General features: G+C 37.7%; 1 protein-coding gene across 7 annotated transcripts in view; it reads right to left on the minus strand.

Annotated features, from left to right (window-relative positions):
• The window catches only part of CFAP20DC (CFAP20 domain containing), a 201,382-nt gene that overhangs the window by 136,866 nt on the left and 40,166 nt on the right, over positions 1-24,350 (minus strand). The gene's annotated exons all lie outside the window — the stretch shown is intronic.

Raw genomic sequence — 24,350 nt, forward strand, 5'->3', positions numbered from 1 at the left:
TGCTTGCCTTTAATAACCATCTTGTTCCAGCCCCTTAAGCTTGTGTTATCTTGGGACATACTGTCACCTACTAAATAGGAAAACATTATGGGCTTCTTTCCCTAAAAATGCACCTGCCATTTTATATAGGCTCTTGGTCTGCTTAGAGACAGACACAAAACACTGACTGTCGGTTTCACTTCCTAAGCACATATCTTGGAACCAGAATTATAATACACACGTTTATTGCTCACTATTCAGGTCAACCTGCAATGATAGCAAGGACACTGAATTTCAACATCTTTAATAGATTTAGACCACAGCCATGATCACAAAGATTAGGTTTGCTTCAAACTGATAGAGGCTCATTTTTATGTTGTGCTTCCTTTAGGTCTCAGAGGTAACACAGCAGGCTTAAAATCACCAAAACTGTCGCAGGCTGCTATACTGTTGAATTGATGCTCTCTTAAAGACTGTCTTCTTATCAGAGAGTAGTTGTTTTTTCCTCCTGTTTTTGGCAATTTTGTCTAGATAAACTAACTGGTAATTTTCTATAATTAGTAATCCCTCAAGGGGACATTTCATTCAAATACAGTATTTGTATTCACTCAAATACAAGGTTTATAGTGCAATTAACTATTTAAAAAATCAACATAGCCTTTTGTATAGTTCTTCCTTGCCTCCCCTTCCCACTTTTCTAATCTCATCATTTCCTCCCTCTAAAATACTTTATATACTTTTCCATGGAAAAACTATCATTGAACAATGTTAAGAATAACTACAGTAAAAATCAGATTAGACGATTTCAGATATGCCCCAGACCAAAAAATTGTACCCTATCTGTACTAAATGATATCATAAATTCATTAGGAAAGCACTATGTCTGAGTATGTTGGCACTTTATTGACACAGGGAATAACAACAAAACTCATTCATTTACCTGTTCAACAAATATTCACTGAGCCAAGCAACATCCTGGGACTACCAAGGGGAATACAATGGTGAGACGGGCAAAGCTCCTACCCTCCTGGAGCTTTTTTTTTAGTGGAAAAAGCAGATTAAAAAAAACCCACGAAAAGCATAAAGAAACAAACAAATTCAAGTTACGCTGAATGCAATGAAGAAAACATAAGAGACTAAACTAGAAAATATCAAGAAATGATCTACTTTAGATAGTAAAGCCAGCAGGAGGAGGTAGAGGAGGCACATGACGTAGGCAGGCTGGGCAAGAGCCAAAGCATGCAGGGTCTTTATGTCAAGGTAAAGAGGTTTTACAAATTTATTGTTCACAACAGGAAGCTGAGTCAACACTCTACCTCACATGATGAATGGGTATCATAAAAATAATTGTTATGGTCTCTTTTACTTCTTTATTGGGATAAAATTTATGTAATTGAAATGTACAGGTTTTAGTGTTTTGTTAAACATATACACCCATGTAATGACCACTCTGATCAAGACACAGAACACTTTCATTGTCCTAGAAAGTTCCTTCCTGGCCCTCCTAGTCAATCTTCACTCCTGAATTCTAACACCATGGATAAGTTTTGTCTGCTCTTGAAGTTCTTATAAATGGAGTGGTGTAGAATATACTCTTTTGAAACTGGCTTCTTTCACCTAGGATGACGTTTCTGAGATTCATCTATGCTGTAGGATATACCAACAGTTCTTTTTATAAATTGCTTAATCTTATATGACTATTCAATTTATCCATTTTCTTGTTTGATGGACATTTGCTTCCATTACTGAATAAAATGTGAATTTTCATATGAATAAAACCTGTATGAATATGCTTGGAGAGTCTTCCTGTGGACATGCATTTTCATGCTCTTGATTAGGGGAGGGAATCCTGGTCATTGGGCAAGATGTGTGTGTAACTTTAGAGAAACAGTTCCCCACAGCGCTCTAGGAGCTCCATAGCCTCACCAGTTTTTGAGGCTATCAGACAGTAATGTTAGCCAGTGCTAATGGGTATGAAATGGATAACATTGTGATTTCATTGCATTTCTCTTATGAAAAATGACAATGAGTACTTTTCCATGTGTTTACTGGTGTATGTTGTGGAGTGTCAAGTTGTTTGCTCAATTTTTAGATTGTTTTGTTATTATACTTTTGAGAGTTCTTCACATATTTTGGATACATGTCCTTTGTCAGATATTTCCATTGTGAATATATTCCTGCCTATTGTCTTAATGGTATTTAAAAAAATCTTTTATTTGGAAATAATTTATAACAGAGAAAAGTACCAAGAAAAGTACACTGAAACTCCTACATGCTTTATCTAGATTAGCTTAATGACTTTTGATTAACCAAAGTTTTTAATTTTCATGAAGTCCAGTTCATCGTTATTTATAGCAGTGCTTTCTAGGTCCTAAAAAATCCTTGCCTAGCCTGAAGCTGTAAAAATGCTTTTCTGTGTTTCCTTCTAGATCTTCATTGTTTTAGTTTTCATATTTTGTTTATGATCCATCCAAATTAATTTCTGTGTATTGTGTGAGGTGGTGGGTGTGGTTCTTTGCTTTCCGTACGTTTACCCAGTTGTTCCAACACCATTTGTTGCAGACTGTCCTTTTCTCACTGAAATGCCTGGGTACTTTGTTGAGAATCAACTGACGATACATGTGTGCGTGGATAAATTTCTGGACTCTCAAACAGTATCAAAGGCGGCCCTGGGTAGCACTCACTATGGGATGGTATCCAAGTGAGCTTGATCAAACCAGCCAGAGCAGCTGCAGCTAACATCAAAGACGAACACAGAGGACGTGACACAGAACGCTGGAATGAGCTGCCACACTGACAATACCAGCATGCTTGCTGCTGCTTAGCATTATTCTGTCCTTTTGTTGTTTTACACCTTTGCTGATGCATTTCCCTTGGAAAGCCCCTTCTCTCATTATGCCAACTGAAATTATATTCATCCATCACAGTTCAGGTTGAAATGCCTCCTCCTCCTTGGAAACATCTTGGATTTCCAAATGAAAAATAATCACATCTTTTTTTTTGACTCACCACAGCATGTTTTCCAACCTCCATTACTGATTTTTTTTTCATTCTCCCTTGGTGGTCTAGTCCACTTTATAGGCCATAATCTGTCCACATATAGTCCACTTTATGGGCCATAATCTGATGCAAGTATGCTCTTTACCTTTGTTTTCACAGATGAATAACACATGATCCCATGTATTTCAGTTTTACCACTTGCTAAACATTCTAATTGAGTTTAAAAGGCTAGAATTTGGTATTCCAAAGCCCATTTTAGAGTTTAAAGCAGTCTGTCATTCAAATTCCACAAGTCTGAAGGCCCTGAAAGGTTTGGCGATTTGTAAACTTCCTAGTCTACACATGTACAAGCACAAGAGAGGGGCCTCTTATGCCTCGGTTTCTCCATCAGTAAAACAGCAGGACATAATAGTATTCATCAGACTGCAGTGAGGACTGCATAAGTGAATATATGAAAAATGCTTAGAGCAGTGCCTGGAACACAGAAAGCTCTACCTAAGTCCTAACCATCATCAACTCAGGTGGCTGTGGATCACCTAGTGAACGCTGTGCATTTGATGTTTAATTTCTTAATTACTAAATTTGAGTCGTTTATATATGACTACATCTTCTATCAATGTCCCAACCTCCACGCTGGAAAACAGAAATGGGTGGACTTATGGGCCATGGCATCTTTCATCCTGCTGCAGTGAATCGTGGTTAAAAACTATGGGTGTCACCATCGCCTGTTGCCTACAGTCTGTCTCTTCTACTAGCCTAGAGGCTCCCCGGGGGCTAAAACCACATCCTAGTTATCACAGTACTCTCATGGGAAGTACTTGCTGAACTTTCTTTGTTGAAGCCCTCCTGGAGTCACATATTTGCTCATCTATTTACTGAGCACCTACACGGTGCCAAGGCTAGGAGACATTGGGGATAGCACAGTGAATGATACAAAGTCCCTGCACTTATGAACAGAGGAAGACAGTATAAACAAACAAGTGCACATTGAAGCTCTCAATAAAAGCTGTGAGGAAAAATGAAGTACAGCAATGCAAAAGAGACAGATGGGATGGGAAGTGTTATTTTAGAAAAGTCAGTTAGGGAAGGTCCCCCAGAGAAGGCACCATTTGAGCAGAGTTGAACGAAGCAAGTTTGGAAGCATGCAGGTATCTGAAGCGCATTCCAGACTGCATACTCCTGAGGACTGTGTGAAAAGTCAGAAGGAAGATTTTTTTCCTCTCTATAGTGGATCTTTCAGTGTAACCGAACAAATATTTATTAAGAAAGATCCACCTTCCTTGGCTGTAAACCTCAGTAAAAACCACACAATGGGTGCGTGGCATGATTTTACTCTCACGTGGGTCAGGTTTTGGTTTGCACAAAACAGTTCTCAATTAAATCTAACCTTTATGGCTCTAATCTCTGCTGATATTAGGACTAAGGCACTTATAAAGTGATAAGGATTTATTCTACTGTCTCTGCAAAAATAAATATGCAAACCTTCCCTATCTCATAATCAAGAATAGTTGGTTTTGGAGGGAAAACAAAATCATGTGCTAAGCTTAAATGGTTCTGAAGCAAGCTGAATTGCTACTTTAAAAAAATTAAAATTAGTCATTCATGAGAGAGAGAGAATATAAATGCATATGTGTGTCTACTTAAAAGCTTCATTACGCTCATGTGCTTTTTTGGGGACAATTTAGTTGCTGTAAGGAAGGCTGCTTATAAAACAGCTCTTCAGTTGTCACACAGGCTTGATTTTCACCATCTAAAACCTCCTGCGACCTAGCGAAGCAGAAAGAGACAAGCAACACTGGTACTGCTCCTCTTGCACTTACAGATACTTAAAAAAAAAAATATATATATATATATATATATGAGTTAATACATTATTATATCTGTGAGTGAGCATTCAATAGCTAAGGGTCAGCAATATGATCGAAAAGTAATGAGACCATGTTAAGAAAAAAAGGGGTAGTCAACAGGAAAATCAACCTCATTTATTATAATATCCTAGTGATTAGCAGTTGTATGACTCTCCCAGCTATGGTCTTTAACGACATTCATTCCAAACTTAACGTCTACATTTGCAAACCATTTCAAAGTAAAATAACTTTTCAATTCAATTTTCAATTCACCTCTTATATCTTTATTTTTGATTGAGAATTTTTTTTAATAATGGCAACCTCAGTGAGTATTTGAGTAAATGGTGGCAACCATCCAAGAGTGTAGATAAACTCTTCTATTCAGATTAGCTTTTCACTTTTTTTCTGTATGTACAATCATTTACAACCATGTGTGAATGTTCACTTCCAGTTAGAATGAACTTGCAAAACTGATGTCAGATTTCTGATGATTTATTTACTTACTAGAATCAATTGTTCTTAAAGCCAAAATGGCATTTATTTTTTCTTATCATGACCTAACAATGACCAAATCTGAATGCACATCATCAGTGATGCCATCAAATAACTCTACAAGGTCTAACTACAAGGAAATGGTTTGCAAAATAGTGTATTTGAAAATGTGCAATGATGTTTATGTACAAAAATCACTATTGGTGATGGAACTCTGGGTAAATGGAAATTTAAGAGAAAGGTATAGAAAAGAGTAAGTATTCTTATTTCTATTCCATTCATATGAAGTACACGATTTTCTTGATGATGTGCCTGTGCTCTTGGAAAATGTTCATTCAATGACCCACAGTCACTGTTATGGGTTGAGCTGTGTCCCCCAGAAAGATATGTCCAAGTCTTAAACCCTGGTACCTACAAATGTGTCCTGCTATGAAAGTATGGTCTAGGGAGATATCATCAAATTAAGATGAAGTCATGCTGGATTAGATAGTGCTGTAATCCAATGATTGGTGTTCTTATCATTATCACTATCATATCAGTAGAGGGGAATCTGTACACAGACACAGACAGAGAGAGGACATCATGTGACAACAGAGGCAGAACTCCCATGATGCATCTACAGGTCAAGAAATGACAGACTACTGGCAACTGCCAAAAGCTAGGAGAGAGAGGCATAGTACAGATTCTCGATCAGTGCTCTTAAGAAGGAACCAACCCTACTGATACCCTCAGATGGGATTTTTAGCTTCCAGAACTGTGGGCAATAACTTTCTGTTGGTCTAAGCTATCCAGTTGGTGGTTAATTTGTATGGCAGCCTTAGGAAACTACTACAGTAACATTCGTATCTTTATTATTAAAGACAAAGGTTAGAAGAACTAGTCAACCTCTTGGGGGTCTCAATTCCTTCACCTATAAATTGGGGATAATAACATCTGCCCACTCTGCTGAGAAAATGATGAATGTGAAAATGATCTACTTTATAAATATGGTATTAGTCTTCTAGATGTATGCTTCTAGTTGATTTTCAGCTCTATTTTGCTCTTTCTCCTTGTTCAAGATCATCTGTTTTCAAGCCTTCCTTAGAGAAGCTACAGTTTGGGTATAAGTTGTCTACTTAAAAAAATAAGCATCTCTAACATAAAGAGAATGCAATTATGGAATACTTGCACCATCCACTCTCCTAACCCCACAAAATACTCTGCCCTGAACTTGCCAAAGAACTCACCTGCATTTTAGGAACTACAACACCAAGCACTGTAACCTCTTGTTCATACACAAGGTTAGGATATTGCTTATTTCAGTTATTGGACAAGTATGTTGAACTGAATAGTACCATCATAAACGATCACTTTCTGAAGACCATGATAGAGAAGACATTGGGCACTGGAAGTACACTTTTCATGAATCCAAAAGTATCAATTTGGGTGCTCAATTATCAACATAAAATTCCACACAAACCCTGAATATTGGAGAGTTCCAATTATTTATAGACTTAAAAAATTGTTAGGAGTTGCCTGGTGTGAAAATTTGACAGTATCCCAAAGGGGTTAAATCTGTCAAATGACCTTGAACACTTCCAAAATTCACTCTTCAGATTTTCTCTCCCTCCTCACCTCTGCTCTCCTGAATGTATCCCTATAGCTGTAGAAGATTTTGACTCCTTAAGTAATTATATATATATTCTGATTCTACTTTTTACATATAATCTTACATGTCTTTAAATGGAGGCGATTTCGTAAGTACATAAATACACAATTACATGGATGCTCATTATAATACTAACAGAAAAACAAAGAAACAGAGAGAAAATTTAGAGGTCTGCCATGGGGTCTATGGTAAATACTCTGCAATGATGCATATGGCAGCTATTAAAAGAATGATACCAATTAGTATGTAGTAATATGGAAAAATTCCCAAGATAGGTAAAGCAAAAAGTCCCACTGTTACCACACCAAACGAATTTCCAAAAAGTGTGAATGGTATGATTCTATCTATGGAAAAAGAGATTATAATATCATACAAACATATACAAATACACAATCTCTGAAGGCACTCACAAAAAACTATTAAAATCAGTTACTTTTGAAGAATGATTCCAAATTTTCTTATGGACATGGATTTTTATTTATAATCTAATTTATAAATGGAAGAGTTTTAGCACCTAAGGACAAAGCAATGTTTAGTGGTTAGCTTAATTTGAAATAAAATTACTTCTATACAAACAACAATATACAAAGAGAATATTTAAAATAATTCTTTACTTCTGGGACCTCAAAATAGACATTATGCAACGTTTTGCAGGTACCACAGGGAATTGTAGCAAGGGTCATTCTGCTAGACCCATACTCGTGGGGAATCAATAGACTATCCTTCGAGGTAAGAGCACAACAATTTACTTATAGCGGTTTATTGAGAGCTTAGTTCAATATGAGTGGGCATTTTGTCAATAACATTCTAATGGATGCTATAGATGACAGTTCAATGCTATAACACACAAGCTGGAAGGCCATATAATAAAATCTATAGGTCCCTGGAGTCAGAGGATGATCATTTGTAGAAGACCTAAAGAAAAACACCAAGAAATGTTTCACTGCAGGGCCTGATGATTGTTTTGGAATAAAAAGCAAACAGATTTGGTTATTATGGATTGCATTGTGGTAACACTTTGGTTCCACTTTTATACATTTCTTTATCTTAAAAAATTATAGTAAATGAAAGGTGAAATTAGAAAGCTTTCCTTCATATGGATTAGGATGGAAGCTTATCAATGTAAACACATTTCCCAAATAAGTTACACAATATGCAGAATTCACCATCTGAGCAAAATCCTGTTGGTTAGAAATTACAGCTTGAGAAGAGGTGGCAAATTAACTCATTCAGTTCTACAGTCAATTCACAGTTCCCAGCACGAGGCTAAAGTGGTCACATGAGCTATATTTGTGCCAAAGTTCAAAGCAGAAATAAGGCACTGCTTCCCAGAAGGCAGGGAACTACTGCTCTCTTTAAAAAATATGTCCAATTAGATAACAAGTTTATCTGACGGGAAGAAGTATAATGCCTAGCATGTTCACATTTGAGTTCTGAAGCATTCATTATTTCATTTGTCTTTTTTCTAAAGCTGGACTTACATATTATTTCAGCAACACTTTGGGAGGAGCTAAAATATTCATTCAAATAGCTCCTAAAGATTTAAATCTGGAAGCTCCTGGGTTCTTTTCTCTGCTTTTTTAAAGCATTCTTTTCCTTGGGGACTATTTTCATACCCACTTTTGATTTTAAACTTTGCTAGGCTGACAATTCCATCTTCATGTCTAGCCCTGACTCATTCCTTGAACTCCAAACTGCTTGCCTGACTCTTCCCTTAGAAATTTCACATGAAACCCATCAAGAAAAGAGCCCTAGTGCCCTTCCTCACCACTCCCCAATGGTGCAAACCAGGACCCTAAGAGTCATTCTTGATTCATCTTTCCTCTCTGCAGGTCTATCAGGTCTACGGTGGATCCACTCATTTCTCCATCTCCCAGCCTGTGCCTCTGCCCAAGCCCTGTCTCTGCATGCCTGCACAGCCTCCCTGCTCGTCTCCGCATTTCCATTTTTTACCCCTGCTCCCCCAAATCAACACCCTCAAGAGCAACTATATAAGCAAAATCACAAGACTATATATAGAAACTATGGGTTTACAGAAGCATCTGCATGAATTCCAAACTGAGGCAGCAATTAGGAAAGACCACTTAATTTTTATTTTTCTATATGGCATGGTTTTAGCTAAAAAATAAAAATAAAAAAAAGTCTTCATGTAAAGAAAAAAAAACTACATCAATAGATGTTCTATTCCTTGTTTACTTAAGAGGAGAATGTCTGTTACGGCACCAATAGTCTAAAAGAGAATAAGTGTATCATTTAAAAGCAAGGTTTATGCCTATTTCTTTTACTGCTGTTTCTATAGCAATAGCATAAAATCACCTGTTTTGTCTGTGATGCTCTTGGAACTAGAATATTAGTCATTGTAACATCTTTCTTGTTTTTCTTTTAGTTTAAGAAAGGGAACAGAGGAACAGGGAGTAGCTCTGAATGTAGAACATTTGACTTAATTTTTTGGATGTGGTAAGATGGCAATCACAAAGCACGGTCTACAGTGGTGCCAACCCTTCTGCCCGAGTGCACAGTTTAACACCCACCTGCTTCTCTCACCTCCTTTCAAAGAGGAGCATCAGCTGATCCTAGCCTCAGAGCATTTTCACCTTCACTATGAATGACCAGGGCCTCATTGCTTTTGCAGAAAGAGCCTGTAAATAGCACCCTTTGGCTTCACTTACACACCACTGCATTTACAGAAGGCTGACTGCACTTAGAATTCATTCAACAAGGTGCAACTCAACATGCAAGCAGTAATGGATGAAAAGTCATTTTGAGTTTTGGCAGGAAAGGGAAAGCCAGGGTATACTCTAATTCTGGAAAGAGGAAAAGGAGACAAGGAAATAGAGGAGGATCAAGGAAATATGGAAGGCCAAAAAGTGGGAAAGAAAGAATGTGGACAAGACAGTGGGTTCTTGCTAGCAGGCCTGACAATGCCACCAAGCTTGCTGAAGGAGCAACACAGCAGCACCCATGCAGGGTTGCCATCGGTATTATTAGGGCTGTTACTGTCATCCTGGCATCCCAAAAGAGCAACAGCAGTAAGCACAGGCCGTGGATGAGAACCAACTTGGTTTTAAATCCCGCTTTTGCTCCTTACTATCTGTGAAATGTGAGCAAGTGATTAATTCTCAGAGCATTAGTTTTTTCATCTGTAGGTGGGGCTAATCCCTAACTTGCAAGGTTACTGTGAAAACAGAAGGCCGCCCTCTGTAACATCATTTGTTGCTATGCCCAACTTTTGCTGCCCTTCCTTTGATACATCAACTGGAGCAAAATACCCGAACGATTAGTCTTTTCAGCTAGAAACTCCCATGCAGATGTATATAGAATAACTTCTAAAAGGTGATACCAGGCATCTGGGCACACGCTGGGGTAAGCCCCGACCTCGGCCAGGAGCCTGTACTGACCGTGCTTGGAGCTGGCATGTTGGCTCTGGGCCTCCTGTGCGTCACAAACAACACTCCCTGAAAATAAACATCTACGTTTACTGAGAGCTTACTTACCATGTCATGAGACTTTAGGGATATAAAAATTCTGGACATAGTTTATTCATTGGTAAAAGTTTTATAGCTTCTTGTCAGATACTGAGATGGTAAAGATAAAAGAGAAGTGGGATGAAAGGAGGCAGCAGGTTTGTAAACAGGCAGAGACATGAAGCTGGCTCCCACAGGCCGGGCGGAGCAGCCTCGGGCTTCCGGTCCTGTCTCCCCGCTCCACCCAGTAACAAGGCCACCTAGCAATCTGCACGAGAACCTGAAGTGTGAGAAAGTGACTGCAGGAGAGGACAGCGACTTGTCACCAAAGAGCAACTTCGCCTGGGGAAACCGCAGCCCTCTCCTCTCAGGAGCTGAGGGAGGAAAAGCACGGGTGGTCTGTTCCTAGGATGACGGGAGCCCGAGGAAGGGCCTGCAGACAGACTAGACAGTGCCAAGGCCAGCACAGCTCCTTCAGCCCCAAAAAAGAAAAGAGCAACACGTGGCAGCTCCATCAGTGTGCTTGGTCACCCTCATACCCTTCCTTCAGGTTCTCACACTCCCCTGTACTCTAATATCCTCCTGTCCCTGAGTTAAGAAAAACCTTACTTGGTTAATTAAAAAGCAATATGGGGGAGATACTTCTGGACTTGGGCCTTCCTAGCACTTCTAATGCAGTTGGTCCAAAGACCACATTTTGAGAAACATATCCAACTACTGAGGAAAACACTCCTCTCTGCCTTTTGGTTCTCATCAGTCCCTGCCTCTTCCTGGCTAACTCCAGAAGTGTCCACTCCAATCTCAGGTCCTGAGGCATTCTTGCTATGTTCTTCAAAACTAACCTTAACCAGGTTCTTCATTATCCTGGCGGTGTTGGTGAGGCTATGATTCACCAGCTACCAACCCCAGATACAGAGCTCTAGAAGCTACTACTGAAGAAGGTCCCACGTGACCAAAGGGCTGGCGTCTTTGAAGCCAGAGGCAGAAATAGATCATATGATCCTTTAATCAAGAAGAATTACAAACCCTGCAACCTGGTGAAGGAGGGGCAGTGTGCCAGTTAGGAGATACAGTTAGACTTTACAGTTAGACTGTCTGGACCTAAATTGTGATTCTCCGACTTATTATTAGTTGTAGTACGTTGGGCAAGTTAGGGCTCCCTCTTCACAGTTTCCTCACCTTTAACTGAAGACAAGAAGTAGGTGCTACCTTGTAAAACTGCTATGAGGACCAAATGTAATAATGTATGTAAAGTGCTTAACATAGCCTAAATAAGACATTTATGTACTTTATGTGTTAGCTATTATCACTGACTAAATTTTGTTTTATATTCCAGAACTTTGAGGTTACAACAAGTACTCAGCCACTTGCATGGGCATAATCAAAGCTCCTGATTAACCCACCTTTGCACAGAATGGCTCTCAGTCTGATACGAATGAAATTGACCTTCTGAACTTGAACAGAATGTCAACTCTGCTTCCAGTTTGGTATCTAAAGTATATTGATCCCACTTCAAGCAATAGCAGCAAGTTTCAGCACTTAGGTACTCGTCAAAAAATTGAACTATGAACTGACTGAATCTAGCACTCGACAAAGGCTTGCTTGAGAGGTCTGATATTCTGAACCATGTTATATTTCCTCCCTAAAGAAATGCCTGCACGAAGTTGAGATTTAATGTTTTGTCCTCCGTTTCTTTCTTCTTCTTTTTTTATGGAGAATCAATATAAGGAAAAATCCATTTGAAGAAAACTTTATGTCTTTTGCAAAAATCATATCATGGATGGCAAATAGGTTTCATCTTCAGTTCCAACCTCCAGTGACTGGCAGTATCCAGAGTGTTCTGTGAAGAACTGCGAGGTTGCCATGATCGATTAGCACTGTCTGCCATTGACCTCAGTGAGGAAGTGGATGCCTTGCGGTAGATCTACCCACGCTCCCATCATCATGGCTGAAAGCCTGGCACATTGTACATGCTGTGCCCTATGTAAGGACCTGCTGAATGCATACATCCCTTCCTACCCTCAATGCCATAGGCCTCTCACCACTCAGCCTTTGTGCATGTCAATCCCTCTGCCAAGTTCCTACCTCTCACAAACAAATGGCCTCAGAACTTGAGGGTAAGGTTACCCAAAAAGTTACTAAAATCAGTTCACAAAGGATGATATTTCAAGTCAGGATGTTTCCTAAATAGAGGCCAGATAATATGAATGAAACAAAAACCTGATGAATGGCATTGAAAATATGCAGTGAAAGGTGAGGGTTTGGACAGAAAAAGGTGAGCCAGAGGGAGGGGAAAAAATTTGAAGAAAAATGTTCTGACTACGGGCCATTAGGGTAATGATGGTATTTCAGAGAGCTCAAAATGATGAATCATTGCAGTTTGTTTTAAAGAATTCTTTACCAGAACCATTTTAGTGACATTAAATGGTTTAAGTGACCATCTGTGGAATGGTGCAGCAACTGGGAGGGCTTATGGACCAGTCTGGTATATCCATTAAAATAACTACACCTGCTACAAAGAAGCTGTTCCCAACTTCCCTTTGCCAATCATAAATCTGGCTAATCCCACCTTTCTTGTCATTTTAATTTTCTGTAGATTACTTAAACCAGAAGGAATGTGGCTGCACTAAATTGTTCCCAATTTTACAAAGAAAATATATTTTTTTTAAAAGCACAGAAGCCATGTTCAATTTAGATAGCAGTTTTAGAACTTATGGTTCAGTTTTAAATCTTTTCTATTTGAAAGATTTACACAACAAAATCAGGACAAAACACTGTAATGGTTAAGCATAAAAGAGACTGTCTATTCTTATTCTACTAAAAAATTTGCTTATTGGAAATAAGATATCAAATGCTTTATTATCTAAATTTAATAAGACATTGTAACACACTGAAATAGAAGCTAATACATATAAATATCAAGAATAGTAGTAACAATGAACACTTACACAGGGGTTTCTCTGTGCCAGGCATTGTTCTAAGTTCTTTACATATATTGTTTGATCTTCCAACAACCCTAAGAGATATGTCTTAGTATTGACACTTTGTAAGTGAAGAAACTGAGGCACAGCAATGGTAAGTAAACTGCCTAGGGTCACATGGCAAATGAGTGCCAGAAGCAGGATTCAGATCCAGGGTGTCTGGTTGTAGCATCTGTCCTCTAAACAGCTATGATGGATCCTCTCTTTACCTTGGACCCAGAAATTTTAAGTTCACGCATGTATAAGGCATGATTTCAGGCGTGGGCTTTAGCTATTTCCAAACTTCACGACTGCCTTTCAGTGTTCCTTCAGTTCGCACAACGGAAAAAGGGGACAAGACATGTGAATTTGGCTGAAGAGGAAAGGAAGAATCCAACTAGCAGGAAAAAGCTGGTGACAGTATTCTGTCCTGCTTATTATAATCAGATCTTCTCTACTTATTTATATAAAGCCTCTTTTGAAAAGCTCAAAAGGCCTCCTGCAATAAACCATCAATAATTGTTACTTACTTCCTATTTCTTCAATTTATGGTGACACCATATTTGTCAGACATCCCTGAGTGATCACTGTTTTCTGAACTGTGAACTAGCTTAGTGGTGACAGTACAGCTTCTGAATTAGTTTCTGATAAATTTCACCAGAGGGCCTGGGAATAATTATTACCCTTTGCGCCACAGCCCTACAAACCACACGTCAACCAACAGAAAATGCAGGGTGCGCGCAATCGTCACACTGCAAAGATAGATATAGCCTAACAACATGGCAAAAGATGACAAATTATATTCAACTTTAAAGGGGCTGGCCTTGCAAGATTTAATTAGCTTACACTTGAGAGTAATTTGAAGCTTCAAATTATAGTTATTTAGAGACTCTTGAATTGCTCATCATTTCACTTTATGAAACTACAATATGAGACAGACTTCCATGGAAAAAAATGGTTAGAATTAAAAAAATATCTATCCTATAGAGAGGAAACAAAAGGAGCAGAAAGAAAACCAGCTTGTGAGCCAGACAGCCTGGGTTATAGCTCCGCAGGTGTGATGCCGGGCTCTTCATGAACTTCTCATCTTTGAATTACCACTTACCTTACGGAGCAAAGGAGAGTTAAGGGAACTTGGTAAAATGCTTGTCACTGCTCAACACATTTTGGTTTCTTTATCACCCATCCTCTTCTCTGTTTACGCTAACTCTGGAATTTTCTCTTAAGAGTCCCCATTTCTGAAATCCTCTTCTCCATCCTCTTCACTTCCCTCTTGTTCTTCAAAATTCATCATCACTGGCCTGACTGACTCCAACAGCTTCCTGACTGACTCAGTGTTCCCCGTTTTCCTCTCAGCGACTTAACATGTCCTTAGGTGCTTAGAAAGATAATCACCAATGTTATCGTCCTAATTTACAAAGGCTAGGAACCCCTAACCTACGAAGACCAACAATCTGCGCCTGTTTCTGCAGATTCACGAGCCACCGCTTCCTCACCCCCTCCCAATTCTGTAGCCACACCAAAGTACCACACCGGTGGTACGGCCTTCTCAAGTGCTTTGCTCGCGGCCTGAAATGCCTTCCTTGCCTTTTGTGAGTCTTTACGTGTTATACAAAACTTTTAGGAATGTCATCTCCTCTATCAACACATCTCTAACTCTAAAAGACAAAAACAGGAATTGCAGTTTACTTAGAGGTACCATTGCAATTACACATGCTTCTATCAGCATTTCATTCACTGCATTCTATTTGTTCGACAACATTCTCTTTCACAGACTACAAGCTCCCTAAGGAAATAAGTTCTATCTTATTTATCTTTATTTCCATGGTCTAGAAGCACTTCTAGCATCTTATATAGTAGACACTGAACAGATGTCAATGAGAGAATGTCCAGGCATCCATAAACCATTATCCTTTTTCTATCTTTTGGTTAACTGTTATTTTTCCTTTATTACAAAGTAAGGGATTCTATCAATGCAGTAGATTGAACTAATGAGTATTCTCTGCCTTCTACAAACACATAGATAATTTGGGACCAATTTAAGAAAAACAAAGTTTAAATGATGAAAGAGTACATTGACTGGGTGTCACAATGCAGAAGAAATAAAAGCCAGGGCTGACTGGCTAAGAGTTGATGCCAAGATATGTGTGTGGGCTGGGGGGTGGGCAGTGGGAGGGAGGAGATCTACCCTAAATATATATAAAGATCAGATCTGTGTATGTGCACACATGCATGTGCAGGTACCTGTGTACAATTACAGGCAGGGACACAGGATTGTAACACCTATGTGGGGATAGTAGATGTGGCCTTGGGTTTATGTAAGATGAGGAGCAGGAACTGAGACTCCTGCACAAAGCCAGGCCATGAAATGACTGCCCCCAACTCCCACCTCCCTGCCCTGTGACAGGAGTTCCAGGAACCCCTGTTCCCTTATCCTGTCAGTGAAAAAGCTTGTCTCTGGCCAGGCTCTGAGTTTAGGAAAAATCTACTATGAGAAGTCAAAACCCTAAATTCAAGCCATATGTGAATTTAGTCTGACTTTAAACTGCCCTGTGGTGAAGAAATCCCAAGCTAAGAAAGACATTTAAAAACTGGTTCTAAATCAGTAGAAGCCCTGAGGTACCCAGCAGAAGAAAATACAAAGCTTCTCTAGAGGGACACTTCAGCAATCTGCTACAGGTACTCCCCGATTTATTTACAGATAAAATACCCGCCAGTGAGGATAAATGTTCATTCCAAAGTTACTTACTAACATGAGAAAATGATACACTATGGGGGAGAGCCAGCAGATACAACAAATAGATTAGCTTTTTTAGAATTTGAGACTCTATAATAGAGCAATCTGAAAACCATTATAAAATAAGTATATTTAAAGCCATAAAGCCATAATAAAAGAAGAGGATGCCATAAATAACAGATCTGAAAAATAACCAAATAGGACTCTTGAAATTAAAAATGTTTTTTTTATTAAAAAAAAAAAAAGACAGGCAAAACAGCATATTAGATAAAGCTAAGGAATTAGTGAGCTGAGGAAATGAACCAAAGCAGAGAGAAAAAGGAAGAAACAGTTGAGACGGGTGGAGAGCAACTAGAATCAAAGCGTTCTAAAATGCTTGTTCTGTAAACTGATGAGCTATGGATTTTCAACTTTGTTAAGGTGAATATGAATTCTATAAATTTAAAGGTAACTACTAAAAGAATAGAAATGGGACATAAAACTTTCAAACTACCAAGGCTCAATATCATGAACTACATATAAAAACTAAATATACATCTATGTGTATAGCCTTAAATTGCCTATTTGAAAAGTAAGATTAAGTTAGGTTAGTCAACTCGAAAAGCTGGCAAAATAATATACTCACAAAAGTAGAAAGAGCATAAAAATTAAGAGAATAATTGAAATAGAAGCTTTAGAATATTAATGAAAACAAAAATTTGATTCTTTGAGGAGACTTATGAAATAAACTTCTGGAAAAATTGGTTCAGTATACAAATTAGAAATAAAAATATAAATTAACATTATACAGATATAATAGAGAATAAAACAACTATATACTTATATATATAATATATATCTACATAACACTTGTAACTTTTATAACTATGCTATGAAATTTGAAACAAAGTATCACTTTTTAGGATAATTATAAAAATTGGCTCAAGAAGAAAATAGGAAACCTAAAAATACCTATTTGGTATCAATGGTCAAAAATCCATCCACCAATAAGCACTGAATCCAGATTTAAAGACAAGTTCTATTAAACCTTTAAGGAATGCAATACAGATTTGAGATAATAAGAAGAGTAAAAGCTCCCCAACTTAATTTATGAAATATAACCTTGTTACTAAAATCATACATGGATGGAAAGAAAAAAAGTATAAACTGATTTAATTAATGTACATATATCCAGAGGTCCTAAACAAAGAATGGAAAACTCAATCTAGTAATGCATAAAAATACCATACATGAAGATCAACAAGGGTAATCTCAGGAATGAAAAGCTGTTTCAGTATGAGAATATCTGTAATGTAATCTATAACATTAACAGATTAAAATGGAGAACATGATCAATTCCACAAATGGAGAAAAAAAGCTTTCAGTAAAATTGTAAAATTCAACACTCACTATTGATAACAAGCCTTAATAAACTAGGGAAATGAGCACTTTAACATGTGACTGAGTTATATTCTTAAACCCTCTGTCAGTCAGGAAGGATTTGGCTACAATATTAAATAACTCCCAAATCTCAGAAGCTTAACATAATAGCAAAAGATCATTTCTTGTTCACACTGCAGGTCCCATGGGCAGCAAGAGGCTGTTTATTCTAGTAACTCAGGGACCCAGGATGGTACAGTCCTCCAAAATAACCAGGGCACTGGGGGGATGGGAACATGGCAAGTGGTACACTAATTTCTAAAGCTTCTTCCTAAAGTGACAACACTTGTGCTCATCTTTACTGGTGAAAGCAAGTCATATGGCCAACCTAATAAAAGGGGTGGGAATGTGAAATTCTACAATATGTCTGGAAGGAAAACTAGTATTTGGAAACAATCCCAATGACTACTGTAGTATAGTAAGAAATATGTATTTAGTCTTTGTCTGGTTCCTGGCATAGAGCTCCATAAACCCTTGGAAGTTTCTGAGTGATGGAAGTAACAGATGCATATTTTTGGTGTTGCTATACTCAACAAGCCCCTTTTAACTTTACCTGAGTTTATGCTAATAAAGTGACTCTTGGTTGGCCACTAGATACTTCAGGATGGGGGCAGGTTGCCAGAGGAACCAATCGTGTGATTAAAGGGTGGGAACTCTCAATTACCAATGGTCATTTAATCAAGTGTAGCTACTTAATGGAATCTTCTAATGGCTCCTAAACAATGGGGTTCAGAGAGCTTCTGGGTTGGTGAATACATCCATGTGCCCTGAGAGGGCTTGGAAGCTCTGCACCCCACTACCCCAAATTTTGCCCTGTACATCTCTTCTGTTTGGCTGTTCCTGAGTTACATACTTTATAATAAATCAGTAATAGTAAGTTGAGTGCTTTCTTTCTAGAGTTGAGTCATTTTAGAATTAAAGTCAACTTTCTGAAGGTCATGGAAACCCCTGTTTATAGCTGGTTGGTCATAATTATGGGTAGCCTGAGTACCTTCTATTGTAGTGGATGTTGGAAGTGTGGGAGGTCTTGTGGAACTGAGCCCTTAGGCTGTGGAGTCTAACCAGAAGTTAGTGTCAGAATTGAATTCAATTGTTGGGCATCCAGTAGGTTTTGGGAATCTGAGACTATCACCAGGTACACACACACACACACACACACACACACACACAAACACATACACATGACATGGTCAATATATGATGAGTATATATACTGTAATAAATATACTTGAGAACCATTGCCACGAATTATTTACTATTGCATTCCTATACTTTCAGTTAATCCAAAAAGGAAAATATAAATGTACAATATTCAGCCATCATTATTTCTACATATTCTTCTGTCTTTAGTCTTCTTCGAAATCACTTTTTGTCATTTAAAAAATACCTCCTGAGTATTTTTTAATTATTATTTTGCGAATGGAAGCCTGAAGAAAAAACAATCTGCCAAAAGAATATTGATACCCATAGTTCCAAGTGTTATTTTGACATTTTCTGCCAGAAGTTGTAGTACACTTTTTAGACAGAATTATTCTTAAAATATTTACATTCTATGCTTTTTCTAAAAGTCATTTTTTTCAAACTTGGATTTAGACATCAGGAGATAAAAGTAGTGTATTACATTTTAACAAGGTTCAATATAAATTAATGATAAATTGCACAAGTAAAGGAAAATCATGTATAAAAGGTTAATGACCATTTGACCATTTTAAAGTCTTTCATCACTCAAATCAATAAAAATTTAAACTTAGCTCATTTATTTTTTCCTTTTATAGATATACTGCTATTAAAATTGAAACTAGTTAAAGAATCCAGTTTGATAATGTACGAGGCACACAGAATCCAGGTCATTCTATAATTGGCTCTAGATCTGTAATACTAAGAGGAGCACATCAGATGTAAAGAAAGCAAATACACAGAATTAAGATAGCAAGGAAGCTAAAGTACTGAGTAAGTACATGCTGTTTTTAGAATTTTTGCTAATGATGATTACATTTTAAATTCTTCCTAGAGTTTCACTAGATACAGCATTACTCATATCCTGTCTTTAAGAGGTATTCGGTATCATTTATATGCAAAGAGGGTATTGTAAGTAGTTCATGACCAAAGTTTTCAAGATTCACTAATGAACTTTTCTAGACATTTCTTACTCCACTCAAGGAAAAAAAACTTTGTAATACAAATCACTGCTCCAGAACAAATCTATAAAAATTAACAAATTAAAGAAGTGCTTGACTTGCATACTACTTTCAATAAAATAACCAAAACTTAGTTTACTTTTCATAATAAGATGATCAATTTTCAATATGGGAAGTACATTCATTTCCATAGTTTACATAAAATTTTCAAATAGTAGTAGGATTTCCAGACAGAAAAACTAAAAAAAAAAAAAATTAATACTTATCAAATATGGCTTCACTGGGATAAGAATAAGAAAAGAGGACTGTATTGACTTATTATTTAGCAAAGCACATGGCAAAGCATGAGATACAGCAGAAATGGAAAGAATTATGACCTCTGAGGAAGGTGTTAGTCTAGAGTTTCAAAACTAGCTAATCCTGTGGATAATGTATAAAAAATTACAGTAAATGAAAGTAATTTGTATCAAGAAAACTCTCAGTGAAATTAAATGCCTGGGAGGTGCCTGCAATGTGCTGATGGATGGCATGTAATAAAGTCAGGAGTAAATGGAACACACTTGGTGCTCTGACAATGCCCTGGCACTCTGCACTGCAGCCCTCAAAGGGGTCTGGGGAGGATGGGGTAGTTGATGAAGAAATTAGCAACTCCAAAGAGGCAGAAATATTGGCACAGTAAATTAAAGCAGAAATGGCCTTTTCTGGGCAGTCACTTCTGTATTTTCCCCCCAAGTTTAAAAAAGGGCTGGAGAAATGACACATCCACCACTACAGGTGGCTTCTCGGAAACGCCTGGTAGGAGGAACTTTCCCACCTGTCTGAAGGCTCCTCCCAGCTCTCCACAGGGCTGACTCCTTTTCATCCTTTGGGTCTCAGTTCAAAGGTTACTTTCTGAGAGGTGCTTATCCTCGTGACTTTTCCTAAAGTAGACCTTCCTGTGTGCCTTCTTACTACTTTGTGTATTTACTCCTTAACATTTTCCTTCTTTTTTTTTTTTTTTTGATGTGCTTTTCTTTCCTGCCTTCCTACAAACTTCTGGGGACAGGGATTTTATCTGCCTTGACTACTGAAAATATTCTCAGCACTAGAACCATACTTGGCACATAGTGGGCACTCGTGAATATCTATCAAATGAATCAATGAACATGTGTTCCAGGTGCACAATCACGAATGAATCAATGAAGTCTCTTTTCAAAGGACAGCATTTATAATATCTTCTATACCCTTTGGTCTACACTTTGTAAAGTCTAATTGTGGCCCACATTTGCAACAATTTACAGTCACTTCCCTGAGGCACAAATACTCATCAATTCTCCTAGAAGAAGTATCAACAATTACTGACAAAAGAAGAGAAGTCACTACTGGCAATGGTATATTAGTAATGCAGAACTAGTCATGATAGTTTATTATGGGGAACTCAAAGGAGTAGCATTTCCTTTAGTCTCTATGGCACCAAGCACACCAACTTCAATGCTTTGGAAACTGAATAGAATAGTTCAAGCTAAGAAACTGACAGTAACATCTTTGTGACTAAGAAAATAGATATACTCATTTCCAGCCAGATTTCTAAAGCCAGGACCTCTGACAGAAGCTCAGTGACAAACTGCTCACCTCCTAGGAACCTAATAGTGTTCTCTAAAGGCTGAATATGAAAAGGCATGTTCAATAAATATTCACTGAATATTGAATATTCTTTAATGTCTGACTTCTGAATGAATCACACTCTCCCAAAATAATACCCTTGACTTAGATTACTTATTTTCATCGTCAATATTTGCTTAGAATATATGCCTTAGAGCAAATTATGTTTCAAAACAATTATTCTAGACAAGATGGCAAAATATGGAAACTTCAAAAAGGTTCAAAATTCAGCTTGGCTGATTTGGTAACAACATTACAATCCTAACATGTAGTAAGCAAACTATTATTAAGTTACTACATGTTAAGGGACTAAGTACTTTGGTCACATAATGCTTGTTACAACCCTAAGAGATTGGTTAGCATTATTATCCCCATTTCACCAATAAGGAACCTGAGGCACAGACAGGTTAAATGACATGCCTGGGGCCTCACCCCCAACAAATGGCAAAGTTGGAATTCAAACTCAGGCAGTCTGGTTCCAGAGTATGAGTGGCTGGTTAATCACTAATCTATCCAGTGATAGTCCAAGGTGCTTGCCTGCAAGCAGATTGTTACTGGTCCATGACCAGGTAAATACCAAGATTGAGAGTAACTATTCAGAAACATCTATAGCACTCTGACATTGCTGTGACATCCAAGCATGTGACCGCTGGCCTCATCTTGTTGGAGAAGAGTTTAGGGGTTGTAAAGGCACATGAGTTACATGTGGTCCTAACTATGCACTGGTAACTATATACAGTTAGTCAAACACATAACTGATCTTAGACATACCAGAAACTAAAAGAAAAAAGGAGAAAATGAAACAAAACCCTGATAATTCAAATACCACTTAATAGTTTGAGAAGCCTTCATTTCCAATGACATCATTTGTATTGCCTGAACATTTTCCCATCTCAGATGGGAAAGAACAATGGGGATGTATCACTTTTTGCCTGCCTCCCTCAGATAATAAATATAGAAAGATTTCTGGGATTTGCTAAATTTCCTTTTTAAATTTAGTACATATTTTAATGGAGATATTTATAAAAAGCATTTCAATATGAAATACATAAACAATTGTTGCCCTTACTATAGGAAAATATGCTTAGTCATTTGAGGTATGTAAAAAAATATCTATAAAAACATCTATCTAGAACTTTAAGTTTCAGTTCTACCCCCCCGCAAAAAGCCTTTTTACAAAAGTTAAAACACAATGAAAAATGTTTTGCATTTTTTTTTATTTTATAAAGACATACACTCCCTATACCTCAAAATCAATTTTCCATAATCTAATTTTGGCTTGAAAATGATTTGGAAACTGATTTAAACCAGATCAGAAACCACAAGGAAGGAAACTTGGGAGAGTCATTTTCCATTTGATTGAGGAAATCAAAATGTATCTAAAATAATACAGTCATATTGAATGTCTCTACCACGATGGAGAAAAAAAATAAGATTGCCACGTATATTGATTTTCAACATAAATGATGCATATCCCTTAAAAGACTTTAAAAAAAATGGAACTCTTCCTAAAATGCAGTACAAACTGCTTTGTAACAAAGCACTGTAGATATGACTCAGAAAACTTTTGCTAAGGCCTGCAGGTAAACTCTGAAACAGAGACCCGGTTGTGATGAAATGAAACACAAACTGTTTATTCTTCAGCCAGGAGCTCTGCTGGGCTCGCCTCTCGTTACCTTCCTGATGAAGATCTGAGGAGACACTTGCACTCACTTTCATTCTCCTCCTCTACCTTCCCGTTTAAAAAATGTTTTCCTAGGTATCTGTGGAGAGGACAGAACTACAACAACTACAGACAAGAAACACACCCGCTGTAAATCCTGAGCTTCCTTTACATACAAAGAACCGCATGTCAAAACTTTTTTTCCTAAAGCATGCAGTTGTTCCCTGGGCTCACAGGCCTTTTCCTGCACTTCTAAGCTTCATTACAGATGGCTAAAGCTGGAAGTATGATGGCTAGATAAGTGGGGCATTACTTGATCTTCTATTATTCTGGTAAGAATTCTATGAGGCAGAAAAAAGGCATATGCCATTATCCTCATTTTTTTTTTTTAATGGAGAAACTGCATCACACAAAGTTAAGTAACTTGCCCAAGGCACCAAGCAAATTAGTGTCAGAGAATTCAGCTCTTTACAACCCATGCTCTGCTCATCAGAGAACAATACTGCGTTCTTCCTTCTCCAGTCTGTCTTACACATATTTTATTCAAGTACGATACATATCTAAATTGTACTTTATGTGTATGCATTTCCAGACACCTCAACCAAATCATCAAATTGTAATTTCCTATTACGTTTTCTTTGAAATGTCAGCTTGTGAAATGATACCCATAAATCTTTCAAATATGAAATCAGTATGAAGAGGAGAGAAAGGATGATTGGAAGCAAAAAATAACAACAGTTTCAATGACTTTGCTTGGGTAAAGAACCAAAAGTTAAAGAAAAAAAATCATGGGGTGGAGGAAGAAGGCTTTTTGACCGACAGTGTTTTGACTCTTTGCCTCTTCATGCAGTAGATGGAGCTATGGTACCATTCCTGGGGGTTACAGGAAGGCTATGTGTGAAAAATAATCCAATTCATTCCTACGATCTCCATTTTCTTTTGCATTTTCAAATAGTCCTTTTTTGTTTTTGAAGTGTTTTTCCTCCACGCCCTGAGAACCTTCAGGCTGCACTACCTACGTCCCTTTTTTCCTGGAATGACAGAGGGTTACCGCTTTCACTGCACCTCCGTACTTTGCCATTTTCAGGAAGATATTAGGAGATACAGTTGCACAAAGCAACCTGCCGCCTTCTGCCTCATCACTCAAAAGGTTTTTTCTATAATCTATCAAATCTAGTTTTTGGTGCAAAACAGAATTCTCCCACAATTGAAAAATTTTCCAGAACAACCACTGGCATATATCTTTTAAGTGTTCAACTATAATGCAGAAGAAATGACTGATAGTAACCTCTCATAAAAATTACTACTTGTGGAAATTAAACAGAGAACAAAACACATTTTATTCAAAAATAAGGAGTTAAA

The sequence above is a fragment of the Manis javanica genome, chromosome 3, assembly GCF_040802235.1.
Source record: "Manis javanica isolate MJ-LG chromosome 3, MJ_LKY, whole genome shotgun sequence".
NCBI lineage: Eukaryota > Metazoa > Chordata > Mammalia > Pholidota > Manidae > Manis > Manis javanica.